The 17,409-nt window shown below is 36.1% G+C and overlaps 2 long non-coding RNA genes across 2 annotated transcripts; both read left to right on the plus strand.

The window, feature by feature from the left end:
- The first annotated feature begins 8,058 nt into the window (after nt 1–8,058).
- On the plus strand, nt 8,059–15,759 carry LOC142174138 (uncharacterized). The gene is made up of 4 exons (XR_012703470.1): nt 8,059–8,188; nt 8,310–8,384; nt 13,941–14,177; nt 15,529–15,759. It is a non-coding gene; the product is annotated as an uncharacterized LOC142174138 (long non-coding RNA).
- On the plus strand, nt 12,372–12,925 carry LOC107822180 (uncharacterized). Its single transcript, XR_012703479.1, has 3 exons — nt 12,372–12,483; nt 12,594–12,699; nt 12,789–12,925. It is a non-coding gene; the product is annotated as an uncharacterized LOC107822180 (long non-coding RNA).
- Nucleotides 15,760–17,409: the final 1,650 nt, after the last annotated feature.

The following is a 17,409-nucleotide window of genomic DNA, read 5'->3' on the forward strand; positions in this document are numbered from 1 at the left end:
ACCATTACCGGCGAGAACCTCCTTCCTATGGTGTTCTCGTGCCTTCTCCGACCACCTCCGGTCTCCTATGCTCCATGGCTCTTCTACTTCATGAGTCCTTGAGAAGATCTCAAGGAAAGCCAAACTGTTCCATTTTGAAACTCGTTCACTGGCAAGTCTCTGACCATTTTTGTTTGTAAGAAAGGATTTCCTTTTGTTTTTCGTTTGAATCCATGAGTTTTTAATCGATTTTCTTCATCTCTACTATTTTCCAAAACCCTAGATTCACTATTGTTCGATTCTTCTTAGATCTTTATATATCTGAGGTGATTCGAGTATTATTAAGTGTTTTCCTTTAAAAATCTCCCGTTTTAACTAACTATTTTGATTTTAGTCACTCTTTTCTAAACTAGGGTTTCTGAAAATCATTTTCTTCAAAACGCTTTCTGGTTTTAAGTGTTTAGTCCCCTGTGTCTATGTGTTTTGATTGATTTTGTTGAGTTCTTCCTTAACCCTAACTAGCCTATGCTAAAACCCCCAATTTTTGACACTTTGTTTGGATTCTACACTTGTCTGTGTTATTTGATACAAGTCAATGCTCTAGGCTTTGATTTACATGATTACTTCTTCGTTTAATTATAATATCTTGTGATTTTACCCTAGTATGCCTCTATTAGGGTTTCAGGTTCGATTCTTTCCATTTACACTTGGCTTACTTTCTTATTCATGGAAAACCTATATCGTTTTCCCTAAATTAGTATTATTTTGAATCCTTATTCATTGATTTGCTATGGTAATACCTATATACTGATTTCCAATTATTTTCCTATTTCTATGACCTTTGATTATTTCTTGTCTTATTTACGATTAACTGTGGTACTTGCTTATTCTTATTGATTGTTCCCTTAATTGAACTTTTGTTCATTTACCCTTAATTACCCACCCCTTACTTAAGTATTTAATTTTCTTTCCTTAATTATATGTCCTGCTCTTTATCATTAACTGGTCACCCCTTTACTAGAAGAAAACCTTGCTGATTTTATGCATGATTGATTATGTAATTTTTCCTAATTACTGAATGATTGATTCTTCACCTTACTTTACTCTGTTCTCAACTACTATATATACTCTCCTCTATTCTCACTTCCAGAGACACGAACAACTAATTCAAAACACACACACACACACACATAAAATTCTTTCTTCTCTCTTTGCTACTTATGTTAACTGCTTGTCTAGCCGGCTGAAAGCCAAGACTAGACTGTGGAACTCTGCTTGCTTTACTTTCTACGTTTTGCGTCCTTAACTGGTATATTCCTAGTTAAATTCTGAAACTCAACTCTATGTGCTCCATGCCTGCTAATCCATGTCTCCTTCTACACTAATTTAATGGCTTATGTATTTAATTGCTCTTCTTGTTTACTGCTTTATGCAGCATGCTTAAGTTTGCCCTCTCTTGTTCAAGTGTGTACTCAGCATGTCTGGGTATCATTTGTCTTATTTGATACTCGGCCAACATGTCTCCTTGAGATCTTGTTTATTTTCCTCAACTAGTATGTCATGTTAGTATCATAGACTCCTAATGTACTTGATTAACACTAAGCGGCATGACTAATTATGTGTAATAGACCTCTGTCATCAACATGACTACTCACATACCCTGTCCCTATGTCTTATTACTATTCTAATTTCGAGCATGATTCCCTTGTTAACACCTTGAAGTAGTAGTTTTGTGTTCTGGAGGCCAATCAGTTGCTACTTGTTCTTTGTACCTGCTGGTCTATATGCTTCTCTTCTCATCCATATTTACGTGTTTCTCATTTGGGCTCTCTGTGTCCCCAACCCTTTACTTCCCTGCTTGTGAATGTTGAAATGATACTATTCTTCGAACTTGTTCTGTGTGTGCTAGCTTGTTCCAAGTTGTTGTTGCTCCTATTCCCTTCTCCTTTCAAAACTGATTTTCCCTAAGCAACTCTTCTGTTGTTTTGCAAACGTATTTCAAACATGCTATTTCAAAACTATTTTCCAATTCAACCTTTTCAAAACAATGATAAGCACTCTCACTCTACTCTTAGACCACTAAGTTATGCCCCTTTTGTGTGAGCCTTGCCTTGGGACCCTTGAGCTCCCTCTGAACTTGGACACATGAAAGCTGGCCTTTTCACACTGCACTCTATCTTGGCTATGAAATCTAGGTATGAGCACTGCCCAAGACCCCTTGAGGTCCTTAGGGAACTCTGACATACCCAGATATGAGGAAAAACTATGAAACAATCTTGGCACTTGAGGTGATTTATTACATAACTCGGGGAGGAAGTCCTAATCAGGCTCTCTATAGTATAATCTCTTATTTTTCATTTCTACTTATGTAATTCATTTCAGTATTAGTCTGTAATAATCTGTTGTAAACAAGTATTGGGGCTGACTAGTGAAAAGGGAAGGGTAGTTATGTATGCTATCAACATCAATGGGTAGAAACCATGTCTTAGGTTTACATTTCCTATATGTGCATTATCAACCCATTCAAAGCATGTCATGCATTAGATACCATGTTCTTAGGTTTACTGTTTCAGCAACTCATTTGGCATCAGTTTATCACTTAGAACTCCTGTTTAGGCTAAATAATAGCATTAATATAAAATGTTGCTCCTGCACATCTTGAAATCATGTTGTAACTCTTTGGGCATTTAGAAACCATGTTTTAGGAATTCTGCATATTCTGCAATCATTCTGCATTTTTCATATATGTGCATGTTAGATACCCTATTTTTAGGATCTCTCTCAATTACACCTAGTTAAACTATGATGCATGAAAAAAGGACATAAAACAATCTCATGTTTGATTATCTTGTTTAAGCAAAACTGGCCATAATCCAGCATGTCTTTGCAATATTTAGAATAGCATGCCTTTAGGTAAAATAACTTTTTAACTATTTTCAATAATCCTAGTAACTGCTGCATATTATGTTACGCCTAGGCAAGCTTTAGGTAGTAAACTTAAATAAGATCAGAACCGTCTTTGTGATTAGTGTTTTACTGTCAACGTGTTAAAATCAGTAGGCAAGTCTGATTCGAACTTCTTTTATGATTCATGTAATAAATCTGGTTCTGGTGCTATCACTTAGATACCATGCTTTAGAATTCTGAGTTCAAATGTAGACCTTATCTGTGTATGAGTCGTGATGTCTATGTGCATTACTTGTGGAGGTATATCTGAGCCATCTATCTGTTTTTTATGTTTTCCCCCTAAATGCAGTCCTATGTGTTCTTATTTGTCGCCTAGTATTTTGTTTTTAAAGTTGAGGATCTACCTAGAAACCCCCCCCCCCCCCCTTTTATAGGATATGAGTCCTAAATTCCTCCGAGACTAATAGGAAGGGATGGGTAACAGCAAGCAATAGGGGTTGAGACCAACTCTCGCTTTAGTTACCTTCATGAAGCGGGAAAGGGTAGATATGGATATGATGACCGGTGCTTTAATACCACATTTAGACCCTCTTTGAGAAGTTTCATACAGGGTATTTCATTGATGTGATCCATATTATAAACAAACCTAGGACACCCCTCTTTACATTCACAAATGTGCTTAGATTGTAATTCTTTTAAACTCTTGCTTTTCATTAATTGCTTTTCAAACATCTGTGTTCTTAAACTTATATCCCCTACTATTTGAGCCATACTTGTTTATTTGCTAATTGTACAAATTCAAAAAAATTATTTGGCCGGGAACCACACTAGTGGATCCTGAGGGGTGCCTAACACCTTCCCCTTGGGATAATTTCAAGCCTTTACCCTGTCTCTGGTTACCAAACGTAGTTATAAATGAACCCTATAGTTGCCCTAACACATCTTAAATCGTTAGGTGGCGACTCTTCAAAATGCAAACGCCCTTTCCAAAAAGGAAAGAGTTGTCCCAACCAAAATATCATAAACCCGATTCAGTGAAGGAAAAAGGGGGCGCGACAAATCTATGCCCATTTGAAGCTTTTGGCTCGATTGGCCCAATGACATACATACCCCAAGCAACGAACGGCCACAGTGCTAACATCGGATGTAGTTCTGTAGGCGGTGCATGAATCAGTTCACCGTGCACCTGACACTGATGACATTTTCGGACAAAACCGAAGCAATCTTTTTCCATAGTCATCCAGTAATAGCCTGCTCGAAGGATCTTCTTTGCCGGGACGTATCCATTCAAATGGGGTCCACACACTCTTGCGTGCACTTCATGCATGATTCTTTCGGCCTCTTGGGCATCCACACATCTTTACAAGTTGAGATCTGGAGTCCTTTTGTACAAGATTTCCCTGCTCAAAAAGAAACCACTGACAAGCCTTCTGATGGTTCACTTTTGGTCTCCATTGGCCTGCTCGGGATATTCCTTTGTTTTCAGAAATCTCTTAATATCATGATACCATTGCTGGACATTTGGTTCCACCTCAATCGCATTGCAGTAACCATGCCTTTCTCGGATTGGATTTCCAATGGGTCAATGTGGACATTGCCTGGATATGGCAACATCGATGCCAAAGTAGCGAGTGCATCGACTAACTAATTGTGAAAACCAGGAATGTACCTGAACTTGACTGACTTGATTCGCTTGCTAAGATCTTCCACATGTTGCCTGTATGGAATAAACTTGACATCCTGAGTTTCCCATTCTCTATGAGCTTGTCGGATAATCAGATCCGAATCTCCCATTATTATCAATTCTTTCACATCTTGGTCGATTGCCATATTCATACCCATAATGCAGGCTTCATACTTGGCAGTGTTGTTTGTGCAGAAAAACCAAAGTCGGGTTGTGGCTGGATAGTGTTGACCAGTGGGTGAGATCAAAATTGTCCCAATCCCTACACCTTTTGCGTTCACAGCTCCATCGAATTTCCAAGAATTGGTGTCTTCTGTTGTTACCTCAACTGAATTCACCTCCTCGTCCGGGAAGTAAGTACGCAAAGGCTGATATTCATCATCAACAGGGTTTTTAGCTAGGTGATCTGCTAAAGCCTAGGATTTCATTGTCGTGCAGGTGGCATAGACTATGTCAAATTCAGTGAGCAAGATTTTCCATTTTGCTAACCTTCTTGTGGGCATCGGCTTTTGGAATATATACTTCAAAGGGTCCAGCCTGGTGATGAGATAAGTGTTGTAGGCCAATAGGTAATGCCTAAGCTTCTGAGCGACCCAAGTTAGGACACATCAAGTCCTTTCCAACAAAGTATATTTGGCTTCGTAGCTGGTGAACTTTTTGCTCAGATAGTATATTGCCTGCTCCTTCTTCTCGGTCACATCATGTTGCCCGAGGACACATCTGAAGGAATTCTCCAAGACTGTCAAATACAAAAACAAAAGCCTCCCAAGTTTGGGTGGGACCAAGATTGGCGGATTCGACAAATATTCTTTGATTTTGTCGAAGGCTTCTTGATACTCATCTGTCCATTCAATTGCCACATCTTTCTTTAACAGCTTAAATATGGGCTCACATGTGGATGCCAACTGACAATGAAACGACTGATGTAATTCAACCTTCCCAAGAGGCTCATAACCTCCTTCTTAGTTTTCGGAGGAGGCAAATCCCGAATAGACTTTATCTTTGTTGGATCTAGCTCGATGCCCCTCCGACTGACTACAAATCCCAAGAGTTTGTCAGACATAACCCCAAATGCACATTTAGCCGGATTTAGCTTCAAGTCATACTTACGCAACCACTGAAAGAACTTTCTCAGGTCCTGAACATAGTCATCCTATGTTCTGGATTTGATGATCACATCATCCATGTCGAGCCCCCCTTTTTTCCCTTCCACCGGAGAGGAGTTCCGGGTTTCGACATTCATGGGGTGTAATGACTCATTTCCTTTTTGGAATTGGGTATTTTGAAGAGTCGCCACCTAATGATTTAGGGTGCATTAGGACACCTATAGAGCTCAAATACGACTATGTTTGATAACCAGAGATGGGGTAAGGGCTTGACATTATCCCAAGGGGAAGGTGTTAGGCACCCCTCATGATCCACTAGTGTGGCTCCCGGCCAGATCGTTTTTTGTGAATTTGTGCAATTAGTAAGTAATCAAATAAGGCTCAATTAAGAGGGGATTTAAGTTAAACACCAAGTGCAAACAATTATTAAACGGGGAAGATTTTAGAAAAAAGAGTTATAAGCTAAACATGTTTGTAAAAAAATAAAAAGGGGGTCCTAGGTTTCTTTATAATATGGATCACCTCAATGTAATACCCGGCATGACACTCCTCAGAAGAGGGGATACACGTGGTATTAGCGCATCGGTCATCATATTTATATCTACCCTTCCCACCCCGTGAAGGTATTAAAGCGCGGATTGGTCTCTACCTCTATTGCATGCTATTACTCATCCCATTCCTATCAGTCCCAGAGGAATTTTAGGACTACTATTCCTACAAGAGAGAGGTTGTTGGCTGACACTTAGGTTTAAAGGTGAAAAGGCTAAGGAGGCATACAAAAACACGTAGGTCTGCATTTAGAGGGGGAACATATATATAGTTAGAAGGCTCATGTATACCTCTGCAAACAAAGATATAAATAGCATGACTTAAACACAGTTAAGGTATGAATTTTAAAAATCCTAAAGTAGAGTTTGATTCAAAGCCAAATTCATTATATAACTCAGAAAAGAAGTCTGAATCAGGCCTGCCTGCTGGTTGTAGCAGTTGGTAATTGGCAAAGGCAATTCCAGTTTTATTCGAGTAATTACCTAAGGCTTGCCTAGGCAGAATAGTGATGCCCTATGAACATGATATCTATATTGATTAGGAATGCAGTAGAGCAGTGATTAAGCAAACAACTTGAGATCCTATAGACATGCTTTCTAATGGTATTAATTAAAGGTAGTGTTTGAAAACCTATTAAAGAAGCGGCAGATTAATTAACTAATCCAATTCAGAATGACAACGTGAACTAAACGGCTTCTCCAACTAAACTGATTTAAGTTCTATAAGCATGATTTCTATTATAGCATTTAGATCCTATAGGCATGGTATCTAAGTGTTAAAAAACTGACTTTGGACTTATAGGCATGATTTCTATGGAGACGATCTGAATGCATGTTGTAATGAAAACTGAACTTCAATTACTTTACACACTATGGGCATGATATCTAATTATAAAGCTGATTTTAACCCTATAAGCATGATCTCTATTATTAAAGTCATTTAGATCCAATAGACATGGTTTCTAATTGTGTGAAAGTAAAGCAAGCAGAATTTATCTTAATCCAGAGCAAATCCTATAGGTATGATATCTAACAGGCCATGTTTGGAATCGAAATAGACCCTATCGGCATGTTATCTACCCAATTTACCCACAACATACGACTACCCACCCTTTTCACTGATCATCCCGATATTGTTTACAAATTATTATAGACCAAATGATTGAATTACAAAAGAAGTGCAGAAATAAAAAATTACAACCAAAGAAAGCCTGATCTTGAATTCCTCTCTGAGTTATGTAATGAACAACTTCAGTGCCAATATTTCAAAGCCTTTATCATACCTGGGTGTGTCAAAGTTTCCTAAGGACCACAAGGGATCCCGGGCAGTGCTCACACCCAGATTTGCATAACCAAACAGAATTGGTGCAGTGTGGAAGAGTCAACTCTTATGTGTCCAAGTTCAGAGGGAGCTCAAGGGTCCTAAGGCAAGGCTCACACAACAGGGGCAGAACCTAGATTTTAAGAATATAGTGAAGTGCAGAACACATGTTGAAAGAGATTTTGTTTAAAAAGCTGAACTGATAGTCTATTTTTGAAAGCAATTAGTGACAATCGTCACTACTACAAAAAAGGTCTTTGGTGGCAATTATTTAGCGGCAATTAGGTAATTGCCACTAATGAATTATTTAAGCTAAAATATTAGTGGCACATGACCATTAGCTAGTAAAAGATATATTTTTAACGACAGTAAAAAACAATTGCCACTAAAAATTGCTAATTGAATTATATTTTTTATTATTTTAACTTTCCCTCCATACAATCTTTCCCTCCAATTTTTTGGGACAATAAATTACATTCCCTCCAATTAGAAAACCCTACAATTAAAAAAATAGGAAAAACCAAACCCTGTAATTAGAATGATAAAGAACGACGCCTGTAATTAGAACGACAGGAAGAACGACGGAAAACCTGCGCAACATCGCTAAAAAACCTTCGCCTTGCACGGTCTCCGGCCATCCCAGGTCATTCTCGATCGAGTTATATATAATTTTGGGTTGATGCTACTTGATTATTATCAGTCTTCTCTGTCAATCTTCTCCCTTAATATTCGCCCTGAACGTCTTCAACTTCTATTTCGTGTAGGTTTCAAGAATTATTGCAGAAAGCCTTCGTCTACTTCAATTTTTCCTCTTAATCGGCAGAAGTTTTGTTTACCAGGTTCCAATTTTGGTTTTTGATTTTTGATATCCAACTACGGCCTTTTAGGATTAGCAAAAGTATAGCTTTTTCTGTGTTTACTAAGTCGTTTGTTAAGTGTTAGTTGATGCATATTGATGTTCTAGTTGAATGTCGGTAGTCGAGATATGAATTCAACCATGTTCAAACTTTTTGCCCGAGTATGAGAATGCATGTTAGGAGGCTGGGGCTGAGAATCAGCAATAGCTGCTAGGTACATAAGATTTCTCTGAAGTTTGGCTTGTGACCTGCCATATCAAAAGAGTTAGCACAAATAGTTACCAATTTATATTCTATGATCAAGTTTCAAGAATGTCACCATACTTTTAAACTTATGAATGAAGGAACTTACTCTGCACATTCACTTAGTTTCTCAGAGTTCTGGCTCTCAACAATCATCAGAATTAGTGATTTGTTCTCATCCAGGAACTGACATTGGAAAAGAATAAGGCCAATTACTAAGTGAACATCAAATAACATGTAAAAATTCAAATAAACACTGTCTAACCCCAAATAAAAAATATGAGATATGCCCGTATTATAAGGAATCAGAGGCGAATCCAGGATTTGAAGGCCAAGGCGCACTTTTGATTTCAACCAAAATCTGCTTTGTATATGGGGTATCACTACAAATATATTAGTATTTCCTAAAAACATATACATGTATTCATGAAGATTTTGCTGAACTAAAGGTATACTCTTGATATTAGTATTTCAGCTCCTTTAATCTTGCTTGCATACTTGGCCTCAGACTTCCTCTAACTTGTACCTCCTGAACAATAGTTCTGGTGAGCATATCGGTAGTTCTTGTATAATTAAGGAATATCCTTTGGTTCCTTTCTTTCCATACATAGTAGATGCAACATGCTAGGGACATTCGAAATGTCTTCGCATTTATATTGTAGACATGATCGTTTGTCCACGTGAATTCTCTCCCAATAGTTTTCAGCTCTGTCATGTATATGTCTTATAGAAAGTTATTGAAGTTTATAATCTCATTCTCATGTACTGAATTTCCATTCATTCTATCATCAATAATAAGTATGGTATTGAAATTACCCATGATCAACCATGCCCCCTGCTGTGATGTATGTATTTACTGCAGCTCAACCCACAATTCCCTTTTATCTTGTATCATGTGGAGTCTATATACAGTGGTCATGTCAAATTCAAAACCTCCGGATATGATTTTAATCCTTCCATGTATATATTGTCTATGAATTTGTATAGCAGTAATTACCCCAAAAGTATATATTATGATTTATATCTGAATTGGTTTAATGCAATGGATTAATGTTCAGTAATTTTGGTAGTTTGAATGCTATCTATTAGGGAGATGATCAGGAAGACATTTCCTGTTTTGCCTTCCTTGTGGGATCAAAACTTGAATAATAGACTGATTTAGTGTATGATATGTTACGTTATGGATTAGGCTTATTTCTTTAAGGAGTCCTAAGTGTTCTGTATCATTTTCACTATTCGCGGCTTCTTGCTGATGATTATTTTATATATTTGAACTACATTTTTGTTAATTCCTCCTTTTTACTACTAAATTTTTAGATCTTTCAGCAATTATACAAAAGATAAGAATATCTTTAACGTCATGGACAATCCTAGAAATAAACGATAGATGCATTGTGATAGCGTTAGTAAAGAATATTTGGATGGAGTAGAGGAGTTTATAAACCATGCCTTTTCTGAAAAACAAGATGGAGAACAAATTGCATGTCCTTGTATGGAGTGTGTGCTTATCCATCAAGTAAACCGGACTACAGCATATGATCATCTTGTGATTAATGGTATTATGCCATCATATGATACTTGGTTTTGTCATGGTGAGTCTCTAAAGGGATCAAACAATGCTCAAGCAAATAATCGCAGCCAGTCAACTTTAAGGGCGATGATATGACAGGAATGATACATGATGCCTTTTGGAGGCTTTACACAGTTCATGGATACCGACATTAGTGAAGGGGGTGACATAGAGCATAACTTACAAGAGAATACTGCTCATTCATCTAGAAATCAACCGCATCCAGAGATGGATAAGTTTGAACGGCTCATGAAGGAGGCAAATGAAGAACTATATCCAGGATGTAAGAAATTTAGCAAAATGTCCTTTTTGATGCATCTGTACCGTACAAAATGCATGTTCAAATGATCAAATGAATCGTTTAATGCTTTGCTTGGACTATTGAAGGATGCGTTGCCTGAAGGAGAAAAATTGCCTCCTTCTTTCTATGAGACCAAAAAGATAGTTGAAGGTTTGGGCTTAAAGTATGAGAAAATTCATGCTTGTCCCAATGATTTCATGTTTTTTAGGAAAGAGTTTGCTAATAAGAATGTCAATAAATGTAATGTTTGTGGAGCTTCTAGATGGAAAAATGATGCTAGAAAAATCTCATCCAAGGTCCTAAGGTATTTTCCTTTAAAACCAAGGCTACAAAGACTGTTTATGTCTTCGGAAACTTCTAAAGCAATGTGTTGGCATCATGAAGAGCGCAACAAAGATGGAGTTCTACGACATCCTGCAGATTCTGAAGCTTGGAAAAAATTTGATAGTAAATATCCTGAATTTGCTGGAGACCCTCACAATGTGCACCTATGATTAGCTTCTGATGGGTTTAATCCATTTGGCACAATGCGAACTGTTCATAGTACATGGCCAGTGATAAATACGAGCAGCTCTCATGTGCACTATAAATGACTTTCCTGCATATGGTACTCTCTCTAGATGGTGCACTTATGGTCAGTTTGCATGTCCTTCTTGTAACATAAATACTCAATCTAGAAGGCTGAAACATGGCAAAAAGTTTTGTTACATGGGGCATCGACGCTTCTTGAAGTCGGGACACAAATATCGGAATGATGCAAAATCATTTGATGGGACTAAAGAAACAAGACCTGCACCTTTTCCAGTATCTAGGTCAGTAGTGCTGAATCAAGTTAAAAATATAAAATTTACTCTCGTCCAGTCAAGTGAAGGGGTAAGTGGGGTGATGAAAAACACATGGAAAAAGAGAAGTATTTTTTTGATCTTCCTTATTGGAAATTTAACTTGATGCGCCATAATCTTGATGTGATGCACATAGAAAAGAATGTGTGTGATAACTTAATTTATATACTATTGAATATTGGTAAAAAGTCTAAAGACAACTTAGAAGTTCAATTGGACTTGAAGGAGATGAAAATAAGACCAAGCTTATGGCCTCAATATCGAGCTAGTGGGAGAGCATATCTTCCTGCTACTTTTTTTACAATGTCTCAGTAGGAAAAGGACTTATTTTATGAAGTACTACAAAATACCGAGTTTCCAAATGGCTATGCGTCTAATATTTCACGTTGCATTCGCAAACGAAAGTTATTTGGGCTAAAAGCTCACGATTGTCATGTTATTATGCAAGAACTTCTTCCTCTTGCCTTGTGGAGATCAGTAGATAAAAGAGTAAGTTCAATTTTAATTGAACTATGCACATTCTTTCGTGTTTTGTGTAGCAAAGAGCTAAAACTAGAAGAGTTAAGCCTACTTGAAGAAAAAATCCCAGAAACATTATCTACTATGGAGAAACTCTTCCTCCCAGGATTTTTTACTATTATGATACACTTGGTTATTCACTTGGCAACTGAGGCTAAACATGCAAGACCGGTACATTATCGCTGGATGTATCCGATTGAGAGGTATGTAGAATATCACTTAATTTTTGTTATATGTCTTTAGTTGTTAAATACTCTAATATCAAATTAATAACATTACTTTGTTCCATAGGTATTTGGGTACTTTAAAATCATATGTTCGTAATCATGCATGTCCATAAGGTTCAATAGCAGAAGCATACATAGCAAATGAGTGTATGGCATTCTGCTCACGATATTTAGAGTGTAGAGATATAAGGTCTTATTGTTCAAGAAAATGGGGTTATTAAATTGAGCATGAGACTAATAAAGAAGAATCTCTTTTTCCTACTATTAGGGAGTTGTACGGTGGAGTAGATGTATTTGAGTTGGATGACAAAACATGGTTGCAAGCACATCGACATGTGCTTTTCAATTGTGAATCAGAAGTGGTTGAGAATTATAAAAAGTAAGTGTTATATCTATTATTTAATATGTGTGTGTGTATATATATATATATATATATATATATATTACTTATTTGATAACAAAATTGATATATGTGAGTTACATGTATAGGGAACATATTGCTGAAATCAAAAGAGCATATCGTAAGCGTCGTTTGACACAACATCAACTTGATCATGTGCATTTCGATACATTTCATGAGTGGTTCAAGGAGCAAGTAAGTAGTAGGACTAAGTCATTGTTTATGTTAAATTATTATCCTTGTACAAATACCAACATTTATAGTGGTATCTTTTATTTGGTTAGGTAAAGGAGTTGGAAGCCAAATCTAACATCTTAAAGGATGTTAAAGTCCTAGCACAACGACCGAGTTACATTGCAAAAAGATTCAGTGCGTTCGATGTTAATAGTGGGTATCGATTCCGAACAAAACAAAGTGAAGAGTTCAATGTGACACAAAATAGTGGTGTTATGATCATTTCAAAGACTGAAAGTTATGCAAGTACAAGTAATAATGCTCCAAAATCTGCAAATATCACATATTATGGCAGATTGAATAATATTATGGAGTTAAACTACTATGAGAAATGTAAGGTCATCTTATTTAAGTGTGATTGGGTTGATGTAACCAAAGGTAGAGGAATTAAGGAAGATGACTTGGGTTTCACACTTGTGAATTTCACACACCTGACAGACTCTGGCGATTGAGAACATCAAGAGCCCTTTATTTTTGCAGAACAAGCTCAACAAGTAATATTTGTACAAGATCCTCAAGATCATGAATGGTTTGTCCCTAGGTTAATTAAACTTCGAGACATTTTTAATATGGGAGAGGAAAATAGTCTGCAGTTTGAGGCATCAACGCAAAGTGATGCCACTGACTTGGCTCTTTTAGAAAATGCTTGTGTTTTAGAAGATAAGTATAATAAATGGATAAGAAGTGGTGTCGATGGGATAATAATTGATACAAACGTAGATTTTCAACCTTCTCTAAATGATGGTGAAGCTAATGTTGAGGGAGAAAATAACATAGAAAATGAATGTGATTCTGAATAAGATAGGTGGTACTTATAGAATATTTTTGTTTCAAGTGTCATGTAATAAACTCTAAGGGTGTTATTTTTTTGCTTCAAAAATTTGAATATATTGGATGCTTGAGTGAATTTATTGTGCTTTCTTCTACTTATATTTTGCTTATTGTATCCATTTAAATGTGATATTATAAGGTGGTACTATAACTTGATAATTATTTTCCTAGTGCATAAATAACTCTTATCTCTAGAACAATATTTGTCGCAAGGCTTTGTTTGTGTTACCTGAGTTGTTGATATTTTTCACATATTGAGATTTGGATGATGCTTCCTCATGTTTTGCAAGTGGCCTGCTGATTTGTTAGAGTCAATCTAGTACTAATATAGCGTAATGCAGCTAGATAATTTTTTTTTTATTTTGGAGAAGGAACTATGCGAACTAGAGGTCGCAACCGACTGGTAATTGAACAAGACGACGATAAAGATGTGCGACCTTATATTGAGCATTTGATGGATGGTCTAAACCATTCTGCAACCCAGCCTTCTATTGAGCAGTTGATGGATAATCATAACTCTTCTGAAGATCAGGCACATGATGATCAATCTTGTGATTTGAATAGTTTTGATGGTGGTACTAAAGTTCAACAAAATGATGATGAATCAGGTAATACTTTTCTCCGGAATCATTTTCAAATCTTAATTGTTTAAGAGAATTAGAAAGAACTTCAAGCCCAGACCTACCAGATTCTGCGTTCGCAATCACAATCAGCTGGTTGTCTCTTGAATCTTGATCCCACCCCTGTTTAATTTTCTTTTGTCTCTTTAATTCTTTGTGGTTACTATCAGAATTTAATTAACTGGATCTGAAGTACACCAATATATCTACTACTAGCATATTTCTTTGTGACAATAATGAGTGTGAACTTAATATATGTACATATTCTTTTTTTAGAATTCCAACTCTTTATAATCCAATTGGAGAATATATATATATATATATATATATATATATAAGTATGATCACACCTACTGATTTAATATATTCCTATATATATATATGTGTGTGTGTGTGTGTGTGTGTATTGTTCCATTTGAGACGCCACCAAGCCCAGGCTCAATATTTTTGTTTAATTCAGTTTTCCCCCTTTTTCTAGGTCGATCTCCTTCTCTTGTTTTCTTTTTTTTCCAAGAACTTTAAAATGCAGATGTATAAGCTTTGAAAGTGCTTTTTGTGAATTTTCAAGATAGATCAAAAAATTTCATGTTGACTTGTTTGGTTTTCGTTACTCTTGACTCTTGAGTATGATGATGATTGAGGAGGCAAACTGTTCAACTTTTGGAATACGATTAATTTGGAATCGAGCTGGAAAGTTCCTACAAAACACAATACTACTAAACTTCCGATCGATGAATACTTGCTTCCTCACTACAACCTTTGGTGATAGTATTTTTCACATTCATTTTTAGATTTCCTGATGTAGGTCAGATTTGTTAAAGAAAAAATCATACTAGCTTAGATTATAATTAAGCACAGTAGTAACACAAACTACGACCTCCTAACTACTAAGCAGTTAGCACACAAGAATTAAAAACCACGTAGCCTCGATAGATGACTACATTCTGATATTACTTGTAGTCATCCATTGCACCTAAAGTGCCAAGTATGACGTAAATTTCAATTGCATGTAGTATGGAACTCATTTGCAGAGTTAACACATGGCATAATACGGGCAGCATTATAGAAGGGATGATTACAAGTAATATCAGAAGGTAGTCATCTATCTGTCAAGATTTGAAATAACTACAAGTAATAAATAACAAAATTCTCAAGTTGTTGTTGCCCATCGTGCTTTGTTACTGTCATTGTCTTTGATCGAGCTTCAATTTTGTTTATTCCATCAAGTTGCTGCCTCGATAAAGGAATGAAATCATATAAGTTTGAAATCATTTGTTATTTAACAGATTTAACCATATAAGTTTTTGTCATTTGATGACCTTTGAATCTTCTATTCTAGGTAATTTGGAGCCAAGAAAGGTTCGTGGGCTTACTTTACTAAAAAATATTTGGAAACTTCCTCCGGGGAAGGTAGTTGATGTGCTGTTTAATAATCATAACCAATCTATTGGGGAAAAGGTCGAAAGCTTGCTAGCTTTCTAGGAATCATTGCGAGAACTCCAGAACTAACATCTTTACATGTAGATGATTGGAGAAATTTTGACAAGGAGGAAAAGAAGAAATTGGTGGATTTTGTGAGGGTATGGAGTAGTTGTTGTTGTTGTTATTATTATTATTATTATTAGTATTATTATTATTATATGAATGGGTTCAATCTTTTATACATGATATTTTTTTCTAAATATTGGCTTTAATTTTTTTAGAAGAAGTTCTCTATCCCAAGACGAGGAGAAGCTTATGTCCTAAAGTCACTAGGAAAGAAATGGAAAGATTACAAGTGTGAGTTAAAAGGTGAGTATTTGCGAAAATATAAGACTAAAGACCTTTTGCTGAAAAATAGACCAAGTCGCATACCGAGGGATCAATGGAGTGGTCGTATCGTTTATTGGCTTTCAAACAAAGCTAAGGTATTAAAAAATCTTTAAAACACCTCTAGTTGAATATTTTTAGTGTTTTAGTTTTAGTTATGCTCAATTTTTATGTATAATTTATAAGATATCATTTTAATATTTCAACGACAGTGGTGTTCCCAAGCAAATAGAAATAATAGGGGCAATCAAAAGATGTCTCACACGGGAGGATCCAAAAGTATTGCTACCTTGATGGATGAGCAGGCAAACTTGTTCAAATTACTAACTATAATGTTTTAATTTTTTTTTCACGCATATCTTACATCAATTTTATTATATTAGGCTGTAAATGGGATAAAGCCTACACGAGCACAAGTTTTCACATTAACTCATACAAAACGTAAGGATGGTAGACCACTGGATGATGATTTTGTCAAGGCAATTGTAAGATTTCTTTTTTTTTTTCTTTTTTTTTCTTAATTGGGAAATAGTTAGGAAAAACCATAAAAGTGAATAAATGAATTCCAAATTGGATTTATGTATTTTATGGCCAGGAAATGATAAATGAAAGGACGAACAATAGTGAGAGCTCTACTAACCAACTTCCTCGCGTTGTTGCTAGGGAAGGCGATGTGTATTCTCAGTTGTTCGGAGATGACAATAGTGGATATGTTCGTGGTTTAGGACTTGGTCGAACTCCTTCTATTCTATGGGGTAGTAGATCTTCCTTAGAAAATATTGTTGGAGAGGATTCATCTAATGAAGCTGTCCAAAGGTTAACACAAGAGATAACCGAGTTAAAGGATAAACATAATGAAGAAATGAATCTGATGAAACAAAATCAGGAGAAGATGCAATCGGAATTACTCGAAATGCGACAATTGATGCGCAAATATGCTTCCAATGAATATATGCCTCAAAATATCTCAAATGAACAGTTAATTCGATTTTATAAGTTATGTACATTATTAATGAAGTTTTAATCCAATAAAAGTATTGTTATCTGGTGTTTTAATATTTATCATGTCTCTGCTGCCAATATTGGCCATGAACGAGTACCACAAACATCAAGGATACCTAATGTTGCTGAAAATACTTCAATGTCTCATTGTACTACTCATCTTTATCCTTCGGCAAGCTACTATTTGAGTTTTCTATTGTTTGATCAAACTTCTGCAGTTTTCTTCCTTCTTCTGCAAATTCTCGTAAACTTCTTCAAACCTTATTCATCTTCACCTTTCTTCTAGACTCTAATATTCTTCTCCATCTCTGATTAAGTCATCCCTTACGCCAGTTAGCTGAATTCGTGTGTGCCAGCTGAAGTAGTAATAGTTAGCCTATTTTGAAAGTTACTATAGTGTTCCATTCAT

The sequence above is a fragment of the Nicotiana tabacum genome, chromosome 20, assembly GCF_000715075.1.
Source record: "Nicotiana tabacum cultivar K326 chromosome 20, ASM71507v2, whole genome shotgun sequence".
In the NCBI taxonomy this organism is placed as follows: Eukaryota; Viridiplantae; Streptophyta; class Magnoliopsida; order Solanales; family Solanaceae; genus Nicotiana; species Nicotiana tabacum.